At 52.1% G+C, this 19,023-nt stretch overlaps 1 long non-coding RNA gene across 1 annotated transcript; it reads left to right on the top strand.

Annotated features, from left to right (window-relative positions):
- Positions 1 to 202: 202 nt before the first annotated feature.
- Positions 203 to 2,903, top strand: LOC132534902 (uncharacterized). The gene is made up of 3 exons (XR_009546663.1): positions 203 to 531; positions 1,672 to 1,788; positions 2,401 to 2,903. It is a non-coding gene; the product is annotated as an uncharacterized LOC132534902 (long non-coding RNA).
- Positions 2,904 to 19,023: the final 16,120 nt, after the last annotated feature.

Raw genomic sequence — 19,023 nt, 5'->3', positions numbered from 1 at the left:
CCTTTCCCCCCATTGGTGGGTCTCTGCCCCAAATACGCTGCTTGCTGAATGTCTCTATTCAGAAGGACCCAGGCTAAGCTACAGACAGGAGAAGCAAGGGGATGCATTTCACATGTCTTTGACTCAAAACAGCTTTGTCGTAAAACAGAGTCACCAGGATGCACATCCTGCTTAGCTGAGAGCTGAAGGAGCTTTCTGTCATTTCACCAAGGCACCCCTCTCTCTCTAGAATAGGGAGTCATGGGAGCGGCGGCCGTGGTGTTGGAGCTGGCTGCCCTCTGGTAGCCAGCCGGGTGCTGGCACCCAGGACCTCATGGTGGACGGTGGAGCACACACCAGACCAAGCTCTCCAAGGCACAGTCTTCTTCAAGCCTCACTTTGCAGGTGAAGAGTGTAGTCTGGCTCAGAGGTCAGGTGCTGCCTCTTTCCTGTCATGGATGAGTGGTGCATCTGAACTTACGTGCTAAACCTGCTCTGCTCAACCTGTTCTCCTGACGTCAATAAGCACAGTGCTACCCCGATTGATACAAAGTATGTCTTTCCCCAAGGCAGAGTAAGGCTCTCTGTCCAGTTCCATCCCTTCTTGCTCCTCCTGGCCTAATAAGGGAGAAAACAAAGCAGAGAATTTCAGATTAGATGCTAGTTGCAGAGATAACCTGGAACTAGGAACATGGGAAAGGAAATGGTAGGGAGTGACCTAGGAAGTGGTACAGTGGTCAGAGCATTAGATTCTCAAGCATGAGGTTCTGAGGTTGACCCCTAGCATCTCATGTGTCAGATTGATGCTCTGGTTCTTTCTCTCTACCACTATCTCATTAAGTAACAAATCTTTTTTTTTTTCCCTCAAGTCCTGGGAAAGAAGAATTGGTAGGGAACCGTTAATAAGAGCCTCTGAGCTAGAGAGGCTCAGGCTGTGCTAGGTAACTTGGGTTTGTCAGGATGCAGAGGGGAAGTTCTATTTCAGTGTCTTCAGTAGGTAAAGAAGAGTTTGTTAAAGAAGTGAATGGAAAAAAAAAAAGACAGATCTGACTATGTACATACTCATATCCTAATAAAAGTTGTTAAGAACAATAAAAAAACTTGTGAAATATTATGTTTGTAAATTAATTTCTTTTCAAAAATAGTACTTATTGGATAGAGACAGAGAGAAATTAAGAGGAGAGAGGGAGACTAACAGGAAGAGAGACAGACACCTGTAGCACTGTTTCACTGTTTGTGAAGCTTCCCCTCTACAGGTGGGGAATGGGGCCTCGCACCCAGATCCTTACTCTTTGTAACATGTATGTTCAACCAGATGCACCACTGTCAGGACTCTTGCTTGTAAAGAAGCAAGAGGTTTAAGAAGCAAAAGTTGGTTTGGATGGGTCTGCCTATTTGCTTTGAGAGCAGCCTATCAATAAAAGATGAGGTTGGGGAATTGGGCAGTGGAGGCCCTGATTAAATGCACACATTAAAGTACATAAAGCTACAAGTCCAAGCCCCTGGTCCCCACTTGCAGGAGGGGAAGCTTCACAAGTGATGAAGCATGGCTGCAGGTGTGTCTCTGTCTCTTTCCCTCTACCTCCCTCTTCCTTCTCGATTCCTGTCTCTGTCAAATAAATAAGTAAGTAAATAAATAAATAAATCTAACAAGTAAGGTTGGTTTTTGTTTTGTTTTCATTTGTCTTTGAGCCTAGTTTCCTGGTATGAGAGTCCAGAGGATTTGGCATGCCATACGTGTCACCAATGTGAACACAAGTTTATTTCTCGGTGGCATTAATGGCCTAGAACAAGGGCACAACCTTCCAGGTAAACATTTAACTTGGGGTTTAGAAGCTGACTCAATCACTTTGGAAGTTATCTTCACTTTACCTGAATGTGACCTCCGTAGGCCTAAAGCTTTGAAATTCTGCAAAGAGACAAATAAATGTATGTGTATCAAGGGCCGTAAGAGAACAGAGGGAGTGCCTGCTGGGCAGACTGGGAGAAGCTGCCCAGTGCCTACAGGTTGGCCCAGGGCACCAGAAGTTTCTGGTTTGAAATAACTTTTTTTTTTTTTTTTTTTTTTTTTGCCACTAGGGTTTTCACTGGGGCTCTGTGATGACACTATGAATCCACCTCTCCTGGTGGCTTTCTTTTTTTTTTTTAGATAGATAGAAATTGAGAGAGGAGAGGATAGGGAGAAGAGAGAAAGATAGACACCTGCAGAGCTGAAATGTACCCACTGTAGGTGGGGAGTGGGGCCTTGAACCTGGGTCTTTGAGCTTGGTGACACATGTGTTCAACTAGGTGGTGCCCCCTGAAGTTACATTCTTTGCATTTTTCTCAGTGAAGTAACCTGTCTTCTTTCTTTCCTTTTTCTTTTTTTCACCAGGACTCCACCACTCCTGGAAAAATCTCTCTCTCTCTCTCTCTTTCCAGATAGAAGATAAAAGAAGTGGAGAAGCCACAGCACCACTCCACCTCTCATAGTTCATGAAGCTTCCTCTGTGCATGGTGCCCCCATGTGGCGCTCAGGGGCCCAAATGTGGGTCTTTGCTTGTGCTAAAGCATGCACTACTCCTAGCCTTCTTCTATAATACCTACAAGAGGGTGGGCCACTTTTTCCAGAAAGAAAAACCAGGACTTTTCTCACTGATGAGGAAGCTCAGAGGCTCACTCAAATGCCCTGCAATGGTTACAAAGGGCTTTCTTGGAGAGTTGGGCAGTGGTACAACGGGTTAAGTGCATGTGGTGTGAAGCTGAAGGACCAGTGTTGGGATCCCAGTTCGAGCCCCCGGCTCCCCACCTGCAGGGGAGTCACTTCACAAGCAGTGAAGCAGGTCTGCAGGTGTCTATCTTTCTCTGCCCCTGTCTTCCCCTCCCCTCTTGATTTCTCTCTGTCCCCAACAATGACAACATCAATAACAATAATAACTACAACAATAAAACAAGAGCAACAAAAATAAATAAACATTAAAGAAAAAAACAAAGGGCTTTCTTTCTTTTTTACAAAGGGCTTTCTTTCTAAGCTGTGCTTTAGCTGCCTCAATTCCCAAGTCCTCACCTTAAAGAACCACCCTTAGGTATCTGGAGAGGTGAGGTTCTAGGAAAATTAAATAAGTAAATAAATCAATCTACCATTAGGAAAAAAGATCAGGCGGCAAGGTTGGGGTTCTCATTAATGAAGGAAAGTTTGCCACCTAGTGGTAAGAAATAAAATGCCACTCCACCTTTCTGCATTATCTGTGCCCCACTTTTAAATCCCATTTTTGCTAGTTTGGCCTCCACCTCTGAGTTGGGGTTTGCTTTTTTGCCATCAGCCAAAGATTCCTCCTATCTGTAAACATGACATTGATACCTTGGTAGAATTTTTCAGCCAATATTTGGAGTGCTCCCGTCTTAAATCACCATTAAGTATTTCAGAACTGCCGAGTATTTCATGTGTTAGAGTTCACCTAAAGAGGAAGGGGAGCATTGATTCATCTGTTTTCAGACAATCGTTTGTGAGTCACAGCTGAGTACCACAGCCCATGTGGCAGTCAATGTGCACACGAATGGAGAGACCACACCACAGTGCTTTTCCTGACAAAGAGATGAGTGGGCAGTCAGAGGCCACTCTGAAAGCTGCAGAGATTACAGACTTCGAGAGTCCAATAGGGGGAGTGCTGGGTCACCAGGAGAAAGTCTGCATGCTGGGCAAGGTTGCCATTCCCTGGGACCTGAGGCCCCCTGGCTTTACAGAGGTAGGACCCTGCCTGAACTACTTCACACACTCTTCCTCTTTCACCAGCTCTCCTTCCCACCTCAGCTGACTGGTTCTCAAAGTGTGCTCTGACACCAGACACCAGCACCCTGGGAATCCACAAATGCAGGTTCCCGTCTTGTCCAGGACAACTGCTCCAGACACTCTCCAGGCATGTTTTAGGAAGCTGAACAGGAGACTGGGGTGCTGGCTGCAGCCTGCAAAGTTGTGGGGGTGTGGAGCAGGCAAGTACAGAGTGGAAGGCAAAGGAAGGGTCCAGGGAGAGTGTTGGAGGAAGCCAGCCCCCCCCCCCCAGCTGGCCCTGGAGAGTGTTGGAGGAAGCCAGAAGCGGCTCCAGACAGACTGGACAGCGGGATTATTGCATTGGTTCTTGCCAACTCGGTTTGGACCCAGCTCAGAGTGGAGTTGTGCGTGGCCAGCCCCATTGTCAACCTTCAGAAACGGCCTGGGGCTCACCTTTGGTGTCTGCTGGTGGATGGTGGAGACTCCCGCACACACACTCCACACCCTTCTAGATGGAAGGAAGGCCTGTCTCCCCTGCAGTCAGCGGTATGCAGAGGCACATCGCACATTTGGACCTGGAATGGGACAGTCGCCCAGCAACCCCGGCTGCCCTGAGAGACCCTCAACTCATTAAAGGAAGATGCCATGGAAACGTAGATGGGGCATGTTCCCCTTTGCTCACCCCTAGCCCACTGCACAGCCTCTGGCTGGTGCTCCCAGCGCTCACAGGCAGTTCAGTCTGGCGGATGCATCCTGCAGTGGCCTTGCCCGGCGCCCGCATGGCTCCAGCTGCGGCCCCAGCGCGGGCTGGCAGCCTCTGCAGGAGCTGCCCCCTTTCCGGGGAGGGGGTCGGCTGGCCCCGGTGCCCCTTCTCCCACATGGGCGCACAAAGGGGAGGACAGGTTCCGGCTGTGCCCAGTCTCGGGTCGCTGGGGCCTGGGCGGGAGTAGTCCCCCCGCCCCCGGGGTGACTGTCAGGCCGCATCTGCTCCAAATTTATAGGCGCTCCCGGCCGCCGGCGGCCTCTCCGCGGCCCCTTGGCGGAGTGCAGCCCCAGCTGAGGCCCCTCCCGCGGGGAGCGAGGGGCCGGCCGCGCCGGGCTGGGGGCGGGGAGCAGGTGCGAAGCGCAGGGCGGTCACCCTCCCGCGCAGCCGGCCGAGGGCGCTTCATTACCTTCGCTGGCCGGGCGCGGGGCGGGGCGCCTGACCGCGGGGCGCAAGGCTACAGGCCCAGCAGCCAGCCTCGCCCGGCTCCTCAGTCTGGGCTCCCCCGGCTACGACAATCAGAGGCCGGGGGCGGAGAGGACCGGCCTGGCCCAGGAGGGGTCCCTGCTCGCCCTGGCCGCTGATTGCCTATTGTCTGCTCCAGCACCCCGCGCGAGCCCCCAGCGACCAGCTGGAGTGCACGCCTCCCCTCTGGGGAGCTCTGGGGTCGATGCGGAGGCAGCTGGCTACAGGGAGGTGCAGCCTAGAAAGTGCAGAGGAAAACGCCCAGAAATAGCAGCAGAGGGACCTGCAAGTGGAGAGCCCCTGCCCTGCCCTACCCTGTCCTGTGCGGCCCAAAGTTTGGCCTCCTCCGCTGGCCACAGGAGCTGCTGGGAGACACGCCTGCATTTCATTCCTTTTCTCCTGGGCAGTGGAAGCCTTTGTCTAGGCCTGGGGGGGGGGGGGGAGTCGCGGCCAGATGTGCACGTCTAAAGGGCTGGGGGGACAGCCCTGGCTCCTTCCTTATGGTGCCTGAGGCCGTTGTGGCTTGTGAAGCACCTTTCGAAGGTCTGGCATGTTCCCCGGGAGAGGGGCACCTCTGGAAAAGAGCTTGTAAAGGTTTCAGAAGAAAAAAAAAAAGTTTGGGCCAGATGGGGGCACACCTGGTTGAGCACACAAGTTAAAATGACGATTGAGCGCACATGTTACAAGGACCCAGGTTTGAGCCTCCAGTCCCCCTGCAGGGGGAAAGCTTTGTGAATGGTGAAGCAGGGCTGCAGGTATCTCTCAGTCTTTCCCTCTCTATTAACCCCCTTCTCTCCTGATTTCTGGCTCTATCCAATAAATGAATAAATAAAAATAATACAAAACAAATTTTTAGATGGGAAGCCAGAGTCAGATAGAAAAAGAAAAACACAAAATCTCCCACCCCTACTCCATGAGCTGGACTGAAGGAGAATTAGGGTTCCCAGGAAGTTAAGGTATCAGATCCAGAGCCATGGACCAAAAAAATGCAGGCAGCAGCCACATTGGAGCCTCCTGTGGAGACATTTAAAAGAAATACCAACACACTGGGTAACCGACACACGCAAAATTAGAGAGGACATTGTGAACACCCATCACCCAGCTTCAGCGTGGGTCCATGCAAAAGCAAAGTTACCCCTTCTCCCCATCACCCCACAAATGCCATTTCTCCTGTGGGTATTTCACTGTCTCCATAGCTCTAAGGACTCATTAAATGACATCATGCCACCAATCCCCATCATCACACCCAAAGTATGTCATCGAAATATAATCAGTGTTCAAACTTCCAGAATTGTCTCCATTATTTTTCTTTGTTGCTCCAGACCCCAATGAGGCCATCCAGTGTGATGTCTCTTTTCACCTGAGCCCTCAAGCCATCTCTTAATTCTTTGTAATTTATTTGTTGAAGAAAAAAGGCCATTTGCTGTGTAGAATTTCCCACAGTCTGGATTTTGTTGAATGAATCCCCGTGGTGTCATTTAGCATCTTCCTCTGCTCCCATATTTCCTGTAAATTGGTTGTTAGATAGGAAGACTTGATCAATTAGTGCTTGATTGTTTTTTGCAAGAAGACTTCTTAGGCGACATTGTTTAATTGCATCCGGAGGGTTGCCAGTTTGTCTGTCTCACTATTGTTATACCACCCTGCAGTAAAGCCCAGGGCCCAGGTCCCCCTCAGAGCCTGCAAACTGTGCAGCTGGAACCCGAGGTTCCACCTCTTCTAGGAGAGGTAGGCTACACAAGCAGTGAAGCAGGTCTGCAGGTGTCTGTCTTCCTCTTTCCCTCTCTGTCTTCCCCTCTTCTACTTCTCTCTGTCCTATCCAACAACAATAGCAATGGCAACAATAACAACAACAAGGGCAATAACAAAGGGAAAAAATGGCCTCCAGTAGCAGTGGATTTGTCGTGCAGGCACCGAGCCCCAGCAATAACCCTGGAGGCAAAAAAAAAAAAGTGGGTTCCTAAGCATGCTCTACAGGGCACTTAGATGGATGCAGAGATTGAAACATATTTCAGGAGTCAGAAGGTAGCACAGTGGGTTAAGCATAGGTGGCGCAAAGCGCAAGGACCGGCATAAGGATTCTGGTTCAAAGGCCCTGGCTCCCCACCTGCAGGGGAGTAATTTTACAGGCGGTAAAGCAGGTCTGCAGGTGTCTGTCTTTCTCTCCCCTCTCTTTCTTTCCCTCAACTCTCCATTTCTCTCTGTCCTATCCAACAATGACGACATCAATAACAACAACTACTACAACAATAAAAAAAAGGGCAACAAAAGGGAATAAATAAATATTTTTTTAAAAAACCTATTTCATGAGGTACACACCAAGCATGCTTTGACTGGGTAGGCACAGAAACATCCGGAGCTGTCCCAGAGCAAGTGCTGAGCTCTGGCTTCTCCTGAGTGCAGGGCATGGCAGCAGAGGAACATGGTGTGAGAGGAGGACTTGGTGTGTGAGAGGAGGACTCGGTGTGAGAGGAGGACTTGGTGTGTGAGAGGAGGACTCGGTGTGAGAGGAGGACTCGGTGTGTGAGAGGAGGACTTGGTGTGTGAGAGGAGGACTCGGTGTGTGAGAGGAGGGCTTGGTGTGTGAGAGGAGGGCTTGGTGTGTGAGAGGAGGACTTGGTGTGAGAGGAGGGTTCAGTGTGTGAGAGGAGGACTCGGTGTGTGAGAGGAAAACTCGGTGTGAGAGGAGGGCTCAGTGTGTGTGAGGAGGACTTGGTGTGAGAGGAAGGCTCAGTGTGTGAGGGGAGGGCTCAGTGTGTGAGGGGAGGGCTCAGTGTGTGAGGGGAGGGCTCAGTGTGTGAGAGGAGGACTCAGTGTGTGAGGGGAGGGCTCAGTGTGTGAGGGGAGGGCTCAGTGTGTGAGGGGAGGGCTCAGTGTGTGAGAGGAGGACTCAGTGTGTGAGAGGAGGACTCAGTGTGTGAGAGGAGGGCTCAGTGTGTGAGGGGAGTGCTCAGTGTGTGAGAGGAGGGTTCAGTGTGTGAGGGGAGGGCTCAGTGTGTGTGAGGAGGGCTGAGTGTGTGAGGGGAGGGCTGAGTGTGTGAGGGGAGGGCTGAGTGTGTGAGGGGAGGGCTCAGTGTGTGAGAGGAGGGCTCAGTGTGTGAGAGGAGGGCTGAGTGTGTGAGGGGAGGGCTCAGTGTGTGAGGGGAGGGCTCAGTGTGTGAGAGGAGGGCTCTGTGTGTGAGAGGTGTGAGAGGAGGGCTCAGTGTGTGAGAGGAGGGCTGAGTGTGTGAGGGGAGGGCTCAGTGTGTGAGGGGAGGGCTCAGTGTGTGAGGGGAGGGCTCAGTGTGTGAGAGGAGGGTTCAGTGTGTGAGAGGAGGGCTCAGTGTGTGAGAGGAGGGCTCAGTGTGTGAGGGGAGGGCTCAGTGTGTGAGAGGAGGGCTCAGTGTGTGAGGGGAGTGCTCAGTGTGTGAGAGGAGGTTCTCAGTGTGTGAGGGGAGGGCTCAGTGTGTGAGGGGAGGGCTCAGTGTGTGAGAGGAGGGCTCAGTGTTTAAGTTCAGTGTTCACCTGGCCTGAGTAAGAGACCTCAGAGCACAGCAAGATAACCTTCCTCCAGACTCTCCAAAACCCTTGGCAGAGACTTTCAACTCTTCCAGGCTCTTTCCTCTTGCTTCCTGTCACCTGCCACACCATATGCACACCTGGTGGTCTCCTTACCACCCCCCAACAGCCTCCTCATTCCTAAAGCTAGCCAACCTGGAGTGGGGGCAGCCTCTGCTTTAGAATTCTTAGTGCTTGAGCAGGGGTAGTTAGCATAATGTTTATGCAAACAGTTCTCATGCATGAGGCTTCAAAGGTTCAATCCCCAATGTAACACCATAAACCAGAACTGATCAGTACTCTGGTAAGGAAAAAAAAAATCCTTAATGGCTCCTAGGTGCCTTCTTGCTGGACCTGGGAGATCCCCCTCCCTGCCTCCTCACCTGCCCCCTGTCATAGGCCTCCCTTCAGCCCGACCAGTTACCCCAGGCCCTGGCCTGCCTTCTAGGATGTTTCCCACTACCTTACCCACTCAGAGAGGAGGCCCCACTTCTGAATTAGCTCTGCCTTGTGTGTGGCTGGCCCTGGCTGTCCTCTCACACCTCTCACACCTCCTGTAGTTTTCATGAAGGGGGTAGGTCTGGAAGCGGGGCTGGGCGGTGAGTGGAGTGTCTGGGAAGGGACCGGGTGGAGTTTGCAGCTCCAGTCCTGGGACAGTGGCTGCACATGGGCATGGCTGGGATTGGGCTGCTGAATGAAACCAGAGGAAGGTTTGAGAACTACCAGGGACAGGAGCACCCCTAGGGCTGCCCACCGCTGGTGGGGCACCCGGGACCCCGCCCTGCAGAGTGTGTGAGTGTGTGGGCACCCGCCTTCTCCCGCTGGGAGGATAATTAAAGTGCCAAGCAGCGGCCAGGCGGGCAGTGCTCCCGGGGGCGCATTTCACAGGCTGATTAATGAGGCCGGAGAGTTAATGAGGAGGAAGCTAAACCAGGAGGCTGCTCTGAGGCCCCCCCTAGGGGGCCCTCCAAAGGCATCTCCCGCCCTCTTCCCAGGAGCAAGCACAGCAGGCCACATGGTGACCAGCTGCCCTGTGCCCTCCCGGTCCCCACCGGGTCCCCTTCGCAGGAGGACAGCCCTGGAACAGGACAACCAGCTTGGCAGGGGAGCTCAGGATGCTGGCTCTTCTCCCCCTCCCCTGCAACCTGGAGGTGGAGGCCCAGGCCACCTGCAGTCATCCTGCCTGCTCTAGGCAGCCTCTGTAAAAAGGGATGGGGTTGCCCGCCTGACAGTGGCCACACAGGTGACAACAGTGCCCTCGGACACCAGTGTAAGTGCTGGCAAAGTGTGCTCCCACTTCCTGTCCCCAGCAACTCTAGGGCTGGGCGGAGGGAGGACACAGTATTGCTCTACCATCCATAGAGCGCCCCCTCAGTATCAGGGCTCAAACCCAGTATTGTGAGCTGTCTCCCTGCCAGACACAGGTCCTGCTGCTATCCCCTTCCTCCCACAGTCTGGAGAGACTACAGAGGCGGCTGACATACAGGGCAGCATGACCAGAAATCATTGCAGAGATGAGCCTTGTCCTTCTCGCTTTGGGAGCCAGGCTAGGGACAAGGCCACCAAGGCTGGTGCTCGGACAGAGAGGGGACAGGCAGCAATAACCTCATGTCCTCACTGTATTGGGAGAGCAGAGTGGAAAGTGACCCCCAGGGCCCCCAAGTCCACCCTCCCCACACACGCACACACCAGCTGTCCCCACAGTGGACAACATGGTGCCAAGGGGTGGCAGCAGAGCATGATTCCAAGAAGACTCCTGTCCCAGCCAGATCTGGCAGTGGCTGGCCCACAGAGCTGGTGAGCTGGTGATGTTCACCTGTCACTGGTGCATGGACTCTGTGCATGTGAAAAGCTGCCGAGACCTTTGGCTATGCTCAGTGTCTAGAAATGGGAAGAAAGAGAGTCCAGTCATTTCGGGGGGGGGGGGACAAGTAAAGGTTGAGTTCCCCATGAAAATACACAAGCCCACACATGCACATGTGCATATGGTCTGTTTCTGAGACACACAGCTCACAACTGATCTCCAGTCAACAGCGATGAGAGACCAGAAGCCAGTCAGCTTCCATCAAGGCCTGATGAGTTTGAATCAAGCCTCTTTCCTCTAGAATCAAGGAAGCTGGGGGGTTGGGTGGAATTTTTCCCCAGCGCTCCCCCGCCAAAGTCTCTCTACACAGGGCCCAGAAAAGGAAGGATCAGCTCCAAGAAGGAGGGGAAGGAGGGGAGATAGCTGAGTGTGGAGAAAGCAATGTCTAACACCCCCATTTACATTGGAAGCGAGGCTCTGATTATGAGATGGTAATGAGGGGATTAGCCGGGAGAGCCCCGCTGCCACCCCCTCCCACTCTCCTCTCCACCACCCTGTACACTCCCCCCCCCAACTCCTAGAGGGGAGGAGTGGCAGGGGGAGCTTCTGAGATGCCAGAGCAGGGTAGGGGGCCTCCAAGCCTTCAGCTCAGCTCCTGGTTCCTGTCCCAAATCAATCATCCTCAGAGGGGTGGGGGGTGCTGTGGGTCTGCTGACACTGAGGCTCCCGGCCTCCTCTGCTCCCCTCCTGCCTGGCCTAGGGATCTGGGGGATTTGGGGAATTTTGTCCTGACTCCTGACTTCTGTGCTTAGCCTCAGACCTGCCCCCCACACACACTGAAACCCTAAACTCCCTGCTCTCTAAAGCAGCAGCCTTGTTGCCCTTGCCCAGACCTGCCTCTTAACCAGGCGGGTAGTTTATCTTGGCCCTTCCTGTGGGGAGAAGTAGGGGTGGCGAGAGCCCAAGGGGGCCACCCATCCTGAGGCCCCGTGTGCCGCCGGACAATTGCACATAGACAGGATAATTCGGTGTGTGATTGTGGTCACGCCCCCCCTTTTGTGCCCCTTTCAGAGCCAATCTCCCAGGCCCAGATGGGTTAATCCATAATGCAGACGAGCAAGTAATTGGCTGTCAGCCTGGCCCCCTGCACCCCCTCCCCTATTAGCACCACAACCCTAATGAAGCCCAGCTTGGCGAGCCCCCATCTCAATGAGACGCCAGCCCCAGCCAAGCAGGCCGCACATGTGTCTCTGTGCCTCTGCCTGAAGCCCGGCTCCCTTCAGGGACACCTAGCCCAGCCTCCCCGGGGTGACCCAGCTGCCAGGGCTGTGGCGGCCCAGGGGGAGGTGGTGATGGATGGAGGGAGTTAGTTAATAGAGTCCCAACACATGGGCCCTGTCCCCATGTCGACCCCCCCACACACACACACACACACACATTTCCAGCATCCTAGGCAGCAGCCTTGGTCCTTCTGAAATAGCCCCATGCTCTACGCCATCGCCAACCTAAGCCGTGCTGAATCAGGACCTGAGTGAGGGCTTTGACGGCCACTGCTGCCACCCATGTCCTCACTGAGCTGTGACAGAGATGCCTCAGAGCTCTCCACTCCCTTAATTCTTGGACTCCATCTGTCTCCCAGTCCTACTTCTTCTCTACCCACTTCAGCCAGAAGAAGGAGAGCACATGGGCAAAGCTTCTATTCCTTATTTTAGAGATGGAGAGACAGCACCATCTGTGCAGCTCCCTGTGGTGCCAGGCTCCAACCCATGGTCTTAGAAACATGGCAAAGGGCACAGGCTTCCAGGTGAGCTCTCTCCCATGTACCCCACCCTGGCTCCCACAGGCGGGTTTTGGGGCCCCTGTCTCTTGGAGGACTTGAGCCAGGTCTGGATGAGATCTGTTTGGGAGGAAGGTCACAGAGGGGTCTGGCAGCTATCTAGCTCTCTGTTCACACTTTTCCCTGATAAAGAGTCCAGTCTCAGTTGCCACACCCTAGGCCAGAGAAGAACAGGGCTCAGCCATCGCCTGGACTTGGCCACAGAGGAGAAGCTGCACCCAGCCTGCCAGGCCGCCTTCCTCTTCTTTGTCCTTTACAATCATTCATACTGTCCTTTATTAACAACACATGGGAAAAAGATAGAAAATTGCATATATCTCTGATACCTAATTCAACTAATTGCTTATCCTTTGGTTTCTTTTTCTTTTTTTACATTTTTTAAAGATTTAATTAATTAATTAATTTTTATTTCTTTATTGGGGAATTAATGTTTTACATTCAACAGTAAATACAATAGTTTGTACATGCATAATATTCTCCAGTTTTCCACATAACAATACAACCCCCATTAGGTCCTCTATCATCCTTCATGGACCTGTATTCTCCTGGTTTATTTTTCTTAAAAAGGGAGGGGTAGGTGGTGGCACACCTGGTTGAGCACACATGTTACAATGTGCAAGGACCTGGGTTCAAGCCTCCAGTCTCCACCAGCAGGGGGAAAGCTCTTTGAGTGGTGAAGCAGTGCTGTAGGTGTCTCTCTTCCTATCACCCCCTTCCCTCTTGATTTCTGACAGTCTCTATTCAATAAATAAGTAAATAAATAGATAAATTAAAAAAAACATTATCAGAGGCCAAATGGTGGTGTTCCCAGTTGAGTGCACACAAGCCCCTCCTCTCCACCTGCAGGGGAGATTCATGATGGTGAAGCAGGTGTCTATCTCTATCTATTATCCATCCATCTATCTACCTATCTCTCCTTTCCTTCTCAACTCCTTTCTGCCCTATCAAACAGAAAGAAGGGGAGGGGGGACCGGGAAAAATGGCCACCCAATACGGTGGATTTGTAGTGGCAGCACCAAGCCCCAGAGATTATTTATAAAGGAGACAGAGACAGGAGAGAGAGAACCAGAGCATCACTCTGGCATATTCTAAACTTCTAATCCAGAGGTTAAACTAGGACGTCATGCTTTAATGTTCAGTGCTCTAGCCACTGCATCCATCACCTCCCAGACTGCAGTGTTTACTTATTTCTGTATTCTGTGTGTGTGTGTGTGTGTGTGTGTGTGTGTGTGAGAGAGAGAGAGAGAGAGAGAGAGAGAGAGAGAGAACACAGAAGAGAAGGGGAGAGACTGGAGTACTCCTCAATTCTGGCATGAGATGGAACCAGGGATTAGACTGCAGCCTCTGGGACCTCAGGCTTACAGGCTGGTGTCTGATATGCTGAGCTATCTACCCAACTCAGGTTTCTTGTTCTATTTTTAATATGTAGGAAATCATTCAACACTACTAAAATGTTTACTGAATGTCTTCTATGTGCCAGGCACAGTGCTTATCATTTTTCTTTTTTTTTAATTTTTTTATATTTATTTATTTTCCCTTTTGTTGCCCTTGTTATTTTTTATTGTTGTAGTTATTATTGTTGTTATTGATTTCGTCGTTATTAGATAGGACAGAGAGGGAGAAAGAAAGACACCTGCAGACCAGCTTCACCGTTTGTGAAGCGACTCCCCTGCAGGTGAGGAGCTGGGGCTTGAACTGGGATCTTTACACGGGTCCTTGCGCTTTGCGCCACATGCGCTTAACCGGCTGCGCTACTGCCCCACTCCCAGTGCTTATCATTTTTCTACTCAGATCTACTCCTCTCTTTCCTTCACTTGGTCTAATACCAGGGCTTGCGCTAGTGTGGGGACACCTTTGTGCCACAGAGTATCTGGAAATTCCCATGTTTAGAGTCCAATGCTGGGATCCACAGGGGCTCCTGGTGGTGACTCAGGTCTTGCTGATCTAGAGAGAGGAAAGGAAAGGGAGGCCTCATGTAGGTAAGGTGGGTAGAGGTGGGGGTGGTGGTCAAGGACCATCTAGCCCTGGTTCTGATTAAAAGAGGGTTCTGAGTGGTGAAATAGCATTCAAGAGGTGCTTCTAAGGACTGCTGCATATTTATAAACTCTGCAATCAAGACCTAGGAGCTGAGGCTTTGAATGGCTGGGGGTGGGAGAGATGGAGAGGAGAGGGCCATGAAGAGGGGTCCAGGGCCAAGGAGGGGGTTGTGGGGAGAGAAGAGAGGAAAGGTGGGAACCTCTATGCAGGCACTGAAGCCCAGCTATGTGCCCTGTTGGGGAGCAGCGGCCAGGAAGCAAGAAAGGGCTGAGGTCCCTTGCTGCTCTGTGGGTCATCCTCTTCACTGCCAGGCAAGGGGGCCTGTCAGATGCAGCCAAAGAAGTTCACACACTCCCAAAGAGACACAGAGAATGCACACGACTACCACTCACATGTGTACTTAACACAAAAGCACTTCCCTCTGAATGCCAATCACTGCAGACAGGGGAATGCTCCGTAATTGAAAAACATGACATTCTCTGTTGGATGCAGGGTATCTAAAGATCTTAATTGGTCTCCTCCTTTGTGAATTTGATGCTCACCTACAGAGAGAGAGAGAGAGAGAGAGAGAGAGAGAATTTCTTACTTCCCTGACACTTGGAAGTCTCAGGAATTACAGAAAGAAGCAAGCAGAAAGAGCAGCAGGTTTAAGACAGACAGCGCCGAAGGGCTTAGGACTTGACCCCAGAATGGAGGAAAGAGACCTGGATGTGTGAGGGGACTGTACTCAGCAGTGTGATTATACAAGTCAGTCTGCCACTAGAATGACACACAGAGTGACAGGCTGGTGGAGAGGAGAGCATGGCAGCCTCCCACCTGGCCTCCCCGAGGCAGGCCATCCACAGAGAAGCTATACACAGCACATCCATGTAGGGTCAGCCTAAGCTCAACTCCTGCACCCTCCTCTTCCTAGCCAGGTCACTCTGGGCTAGTTACTAACCACTCTGCACCTGTGTCCCCAGCTGCAGAATTGGGGAAATGATAAAACAAAGCTACTAGGAACATTAAAGGTCTCTGCGGTGGAATTAGGTGAGAAGACACATTAGATTGTGGAGACCCTGAATCTAAACCTGTGGGAATGCAAACTGGTACTGCCCCTCAGGAGAACAGTCTGCAGAGTCCTTAAACAAATGCTAGTGGAAACACCCTCTGGTCCAGCAACAGCCCTGCTAGACAGGTGCCCAAAGGACACAAGCACACTAGCACAAGAGGATACATGCAGCCCATGCTCACAGCTGCTTTGTTCATAGTAGCCAAGGAGTGGAAGCCACTTAAATGCCATCTCCAATGACTGGATAAAGAAGTCACAGGACATACACTCAATGGAGTATTACTCTGCACTTTTAGTAGATGATATTGTGTTCTTAGGGACAAAGTAGATGGAACTACTACTAACTATGGAGATAGTTATGCTCAATGAAGTAAGGAGGTGAAGAACAACTACCAGACACTTCCACTTATATGTAGAACATAGAGAACAGGAACTTGCAGAAAGAAAGAAAAAGAAGTAGCCCATCTATCTCTAAGACTTTGTGAGAACTACAGACTTTGGAGATGGGGGCTAGTGTGCAGAGTTTTGTTTTGGTGGTGTCGCCATGTGGGACTCTACCCCTGCTAATTTACAGTCCTGTAGACCATTATGAAGTCACTAAGCTCTTGTCCTCCTGGCTGATGTTCTATCTAAACCAGGAGATGACTGTTCTGCTGCCTGCCCCCATGTTTTCAGACTCACTGGGGTGTACCGCAGGCCCCCCATGGCACCCTGTGGAAAAGGGGTCCTGGGCAGGAGGCCTGGATGATTATCTCAGCAGCTGCAGGCTGAGCTCCTGCGGGCAAGGCCAGCTCCTGCTGTCTGCTCTCCAGCGGGGCCTGCTCTTTGCTCTCAGCCCTTACTGCCCAGCCCTCCAGCCCCTGTGGCTGGGTCACTGCCCCCTGGCAGCCTGCTCTGAAGCCAGGGGCCCTGCTGGGTCATTCACAGACACGGCCCCGTGGGGATAGGAACAGATGTTAGTCCTGATCCCCAACCCCAAACACACACATTAAGTTCAGTGTGTATCAGTGCCCTGGGAAACAGTATGGGCAGAGGGAGTGAGGAGAGGCTGTCTACTCTGGGGGAGCAAATGACTGCAGGGTGTGTGTGGGGTGTGTATGTGTAGTATGCACATGGTGTGCAAGTATTGTGCTCATGTGGGTGCAGTGTATGATTGAGGTGCACCTTGGAGACATATGGAGTAGTGTTTGTGATGTGCATGGTGGTAGCATGCTGTGTGGTACATTTGTGTGGGGAGTGTGAGGTATGTGATACATGTCTATGTGGTATGTGTGTTGTGGTGTGTGGTGTATTTGTGTAGTGTACGATCTATCTGTGTGGTGTTTCTTGGAGAGTGTGTGGTGTGGACATATAGTGTAGTGTGTTTGTAGGAACGTGTATGGTGTGTGCGGTGTGGGGAGTGTGGTAGGTGTCTGTATGTGGTATGTGTCTAGTGTGGTGGGTGTGTGGTGTGTATAGTGGGGTGTGTATGGTGAGTGTGTGTGAGTGCATACTGGAAGAGGCAGCACAGCCCAGTCTTTAGTGTGAGCTTTGCCCTCGGGGCAGTCGCATGCCAGCAGCTTCATCTTCTACCAGCTGGCAAACAGACGTGGGACCACCAAGAAGCCTCCCTGCAGCCTAGTCCAGCCCCCAGCATTCCCAGCCACTCTCTGGCCTGTGCTCTGGCATTATGCCAAGGGGACTGGAGGAGTGGGTGGCTCTGCTCTGCCTCAGCACAAACACAGGCTCATACCCCAGCCCACCAGAAAAACTGCCCACTCCCTCCACACACTGCAGCCTCAAGAGACCTGCCTTGGCTGCCCGCTTCCCCACTCCCAGAGCCTGTGCCAGTGACTCAGTTTTCTCTCTCTCCCCCTCCCCACCCAGGTGGTGGGGGAAGAGCCCCCGGCTCTCCACTCCCTCTGCAGCCTGGCTGGAAAGCTGTGCCTGGCCCCAGGGGCCCTCCCTGTCTGGGCAGATGCTCTGAGCAGAGCACCATAGGTGCAGGACAAACAAGTTGGGAAATGGAGACATAGGTGACAGGTTACCCCCCTCTAGGCAGGAGGTCAGTTCCTTGGGTGTGCAGGTAGAGGGTCTGAGGGCAGGTAAGGCAGGTCTGAGGATGCAGCCCCAGAAACCGGATTGGCAAAGCCAGGCTGCCCACCTGATCTTTAAGCGAAGGAGCTGGGGTGCCAGGGGTCTGGGGCCCTGGGGTCAGGGGTAGTTTTTTCCTCTATATCTCAGTACTCCCCCTCCTAGGGAGAGGTCTGAATTGAATTATAGTGAGAGTATTTTAGAGACATGGAGAAGTATGAGGAGAGAAAGCTCAGAAAAAATCTAGAAGATTTAATGAGCAGACAGTGTGGAGAAGGAGTGCAAAGAATCCAGGAGAATTCTGGAAAAAAGGCATCTATCTGTCCGTGGTCTGTCCAGCATCCAGGCCCGGGCTGGCAGGGATTAGCAGGCAGCCTCGGCTGGCGAGCCCTGAGCAAATATGCCCTGATCCCCACATAAAGGGCCAATTAACTGCGCCATCTCAGGGAACAAATCCGCTAACAGGGTGACAAACCCCCAGACGCTGGCAGGACCTGTGTTTGCTGAGAGGCCTTCGGGAGCAAATCAGGGAATTAGGATGGGGCAGGAGCGCGCGTGCGTGCGTGCGTGCGTGCGTGTGTGTGTGTGTGTGTGTGTGGCAGGGGTGGGGGGTGGGGGGGCAGCGGCTTCCTGTGTACCCTTCTCTGTCCACAGCAGGGCCCAGGGCTGGGGCTGGACTCCTGTCCTTTTAAGCTTCTGTTTGATGGAACTCAGGTCACTCAGAGAAGCCAGAGCCAGAGGCCAGGCCCCAGAGCCAGGGATCTGAAACAGCAGAACTGAGCAAGATGGGGAAACTGAGGCCCAGAGTGGCACCTTCATGTTGAGAATACAGGATAGGTACCCACTCTGGGAAGAGAGATCCCTCTCCATCTCTCCTATCCTTGGAACAGAAAACCCAAGTCAGATTCTATGGCAGCATCCCAGAATAATGTGCTACACTCATCCCAGGTATCCTACGGCATCCAACTGCCCCAGGCCCAGATATCTACGTGTCCCAAGCCCGGGATACCTGGCCGGCAGGTAAAGGCAGGAATGTGAAACCAGCTCCAGGGCTGTCCTCACACCCTCTCCCCACTTTCAGATTCACAATTTGTCAACTCCTACTAGTGTCAAGGGCCCAAGAGGATTAAGGGAGGAGTTTGGGGGACAAGCCCCCCCCCAGTCTTGGGTTCACTTGAGCTTGGTCTGCACAGCCTGCTCCTGAGGCTTTGAGTTGCAGGTTGCTCCCTTCCCTCCAAGGGTCCCAGCACACAGACAGAGGCTGAGCAGTGGCCCCCATAGATAGGAAGGGAAAAAAAAAAAGCCTAGCAAAGTGTGTGGGGGGGGTGTAGAGAAGGGAGGTTCTTCAAGTGGTAAGAGCCCACTGGGTTAAGGGGGAAACACACACACATACACACATATATATACATATCTACACACACATATATACACATACATACACATATATACATACATACATATATATACACATACACACATATATATACATACACACATACATACACACACATACACACACACACACACACACACACACACACTCCTCCTTTGGGGGGTTCGACCTCCTTTGCAGGAAGGAGGTTAACAACGCACCCCTCCACTGCGCCGGCTTGACAGAGACTGCATTGCCCTTTCTCTTTCTTTGTCCAGGACTCCCCGACATCCCGTTCAGCCTTTCGAAAAGTAAAGCAATTTAATAAAACATGTCCGAGCGGAGTAATGCAAAAGT

Source organism: Erinaceus europaeus, chromosome 20 (genome assembly GCF_950295315.1).
Source record: "Erinaceus europaeus chromosome 20, mEriEur2.1, whole genome shotgun sequence".
Lineage (NCBI taxonomy): Eukaryota > Metazoa > Chordata > Mammalia > Eulipotyphla > Erinaceidae > Erinaceus > Erinaceus europaeus.
Note: the sequence above shows the minus strand (reverse complement) of the source record. Positions and strands in the feature narration are given on the sequence as shown.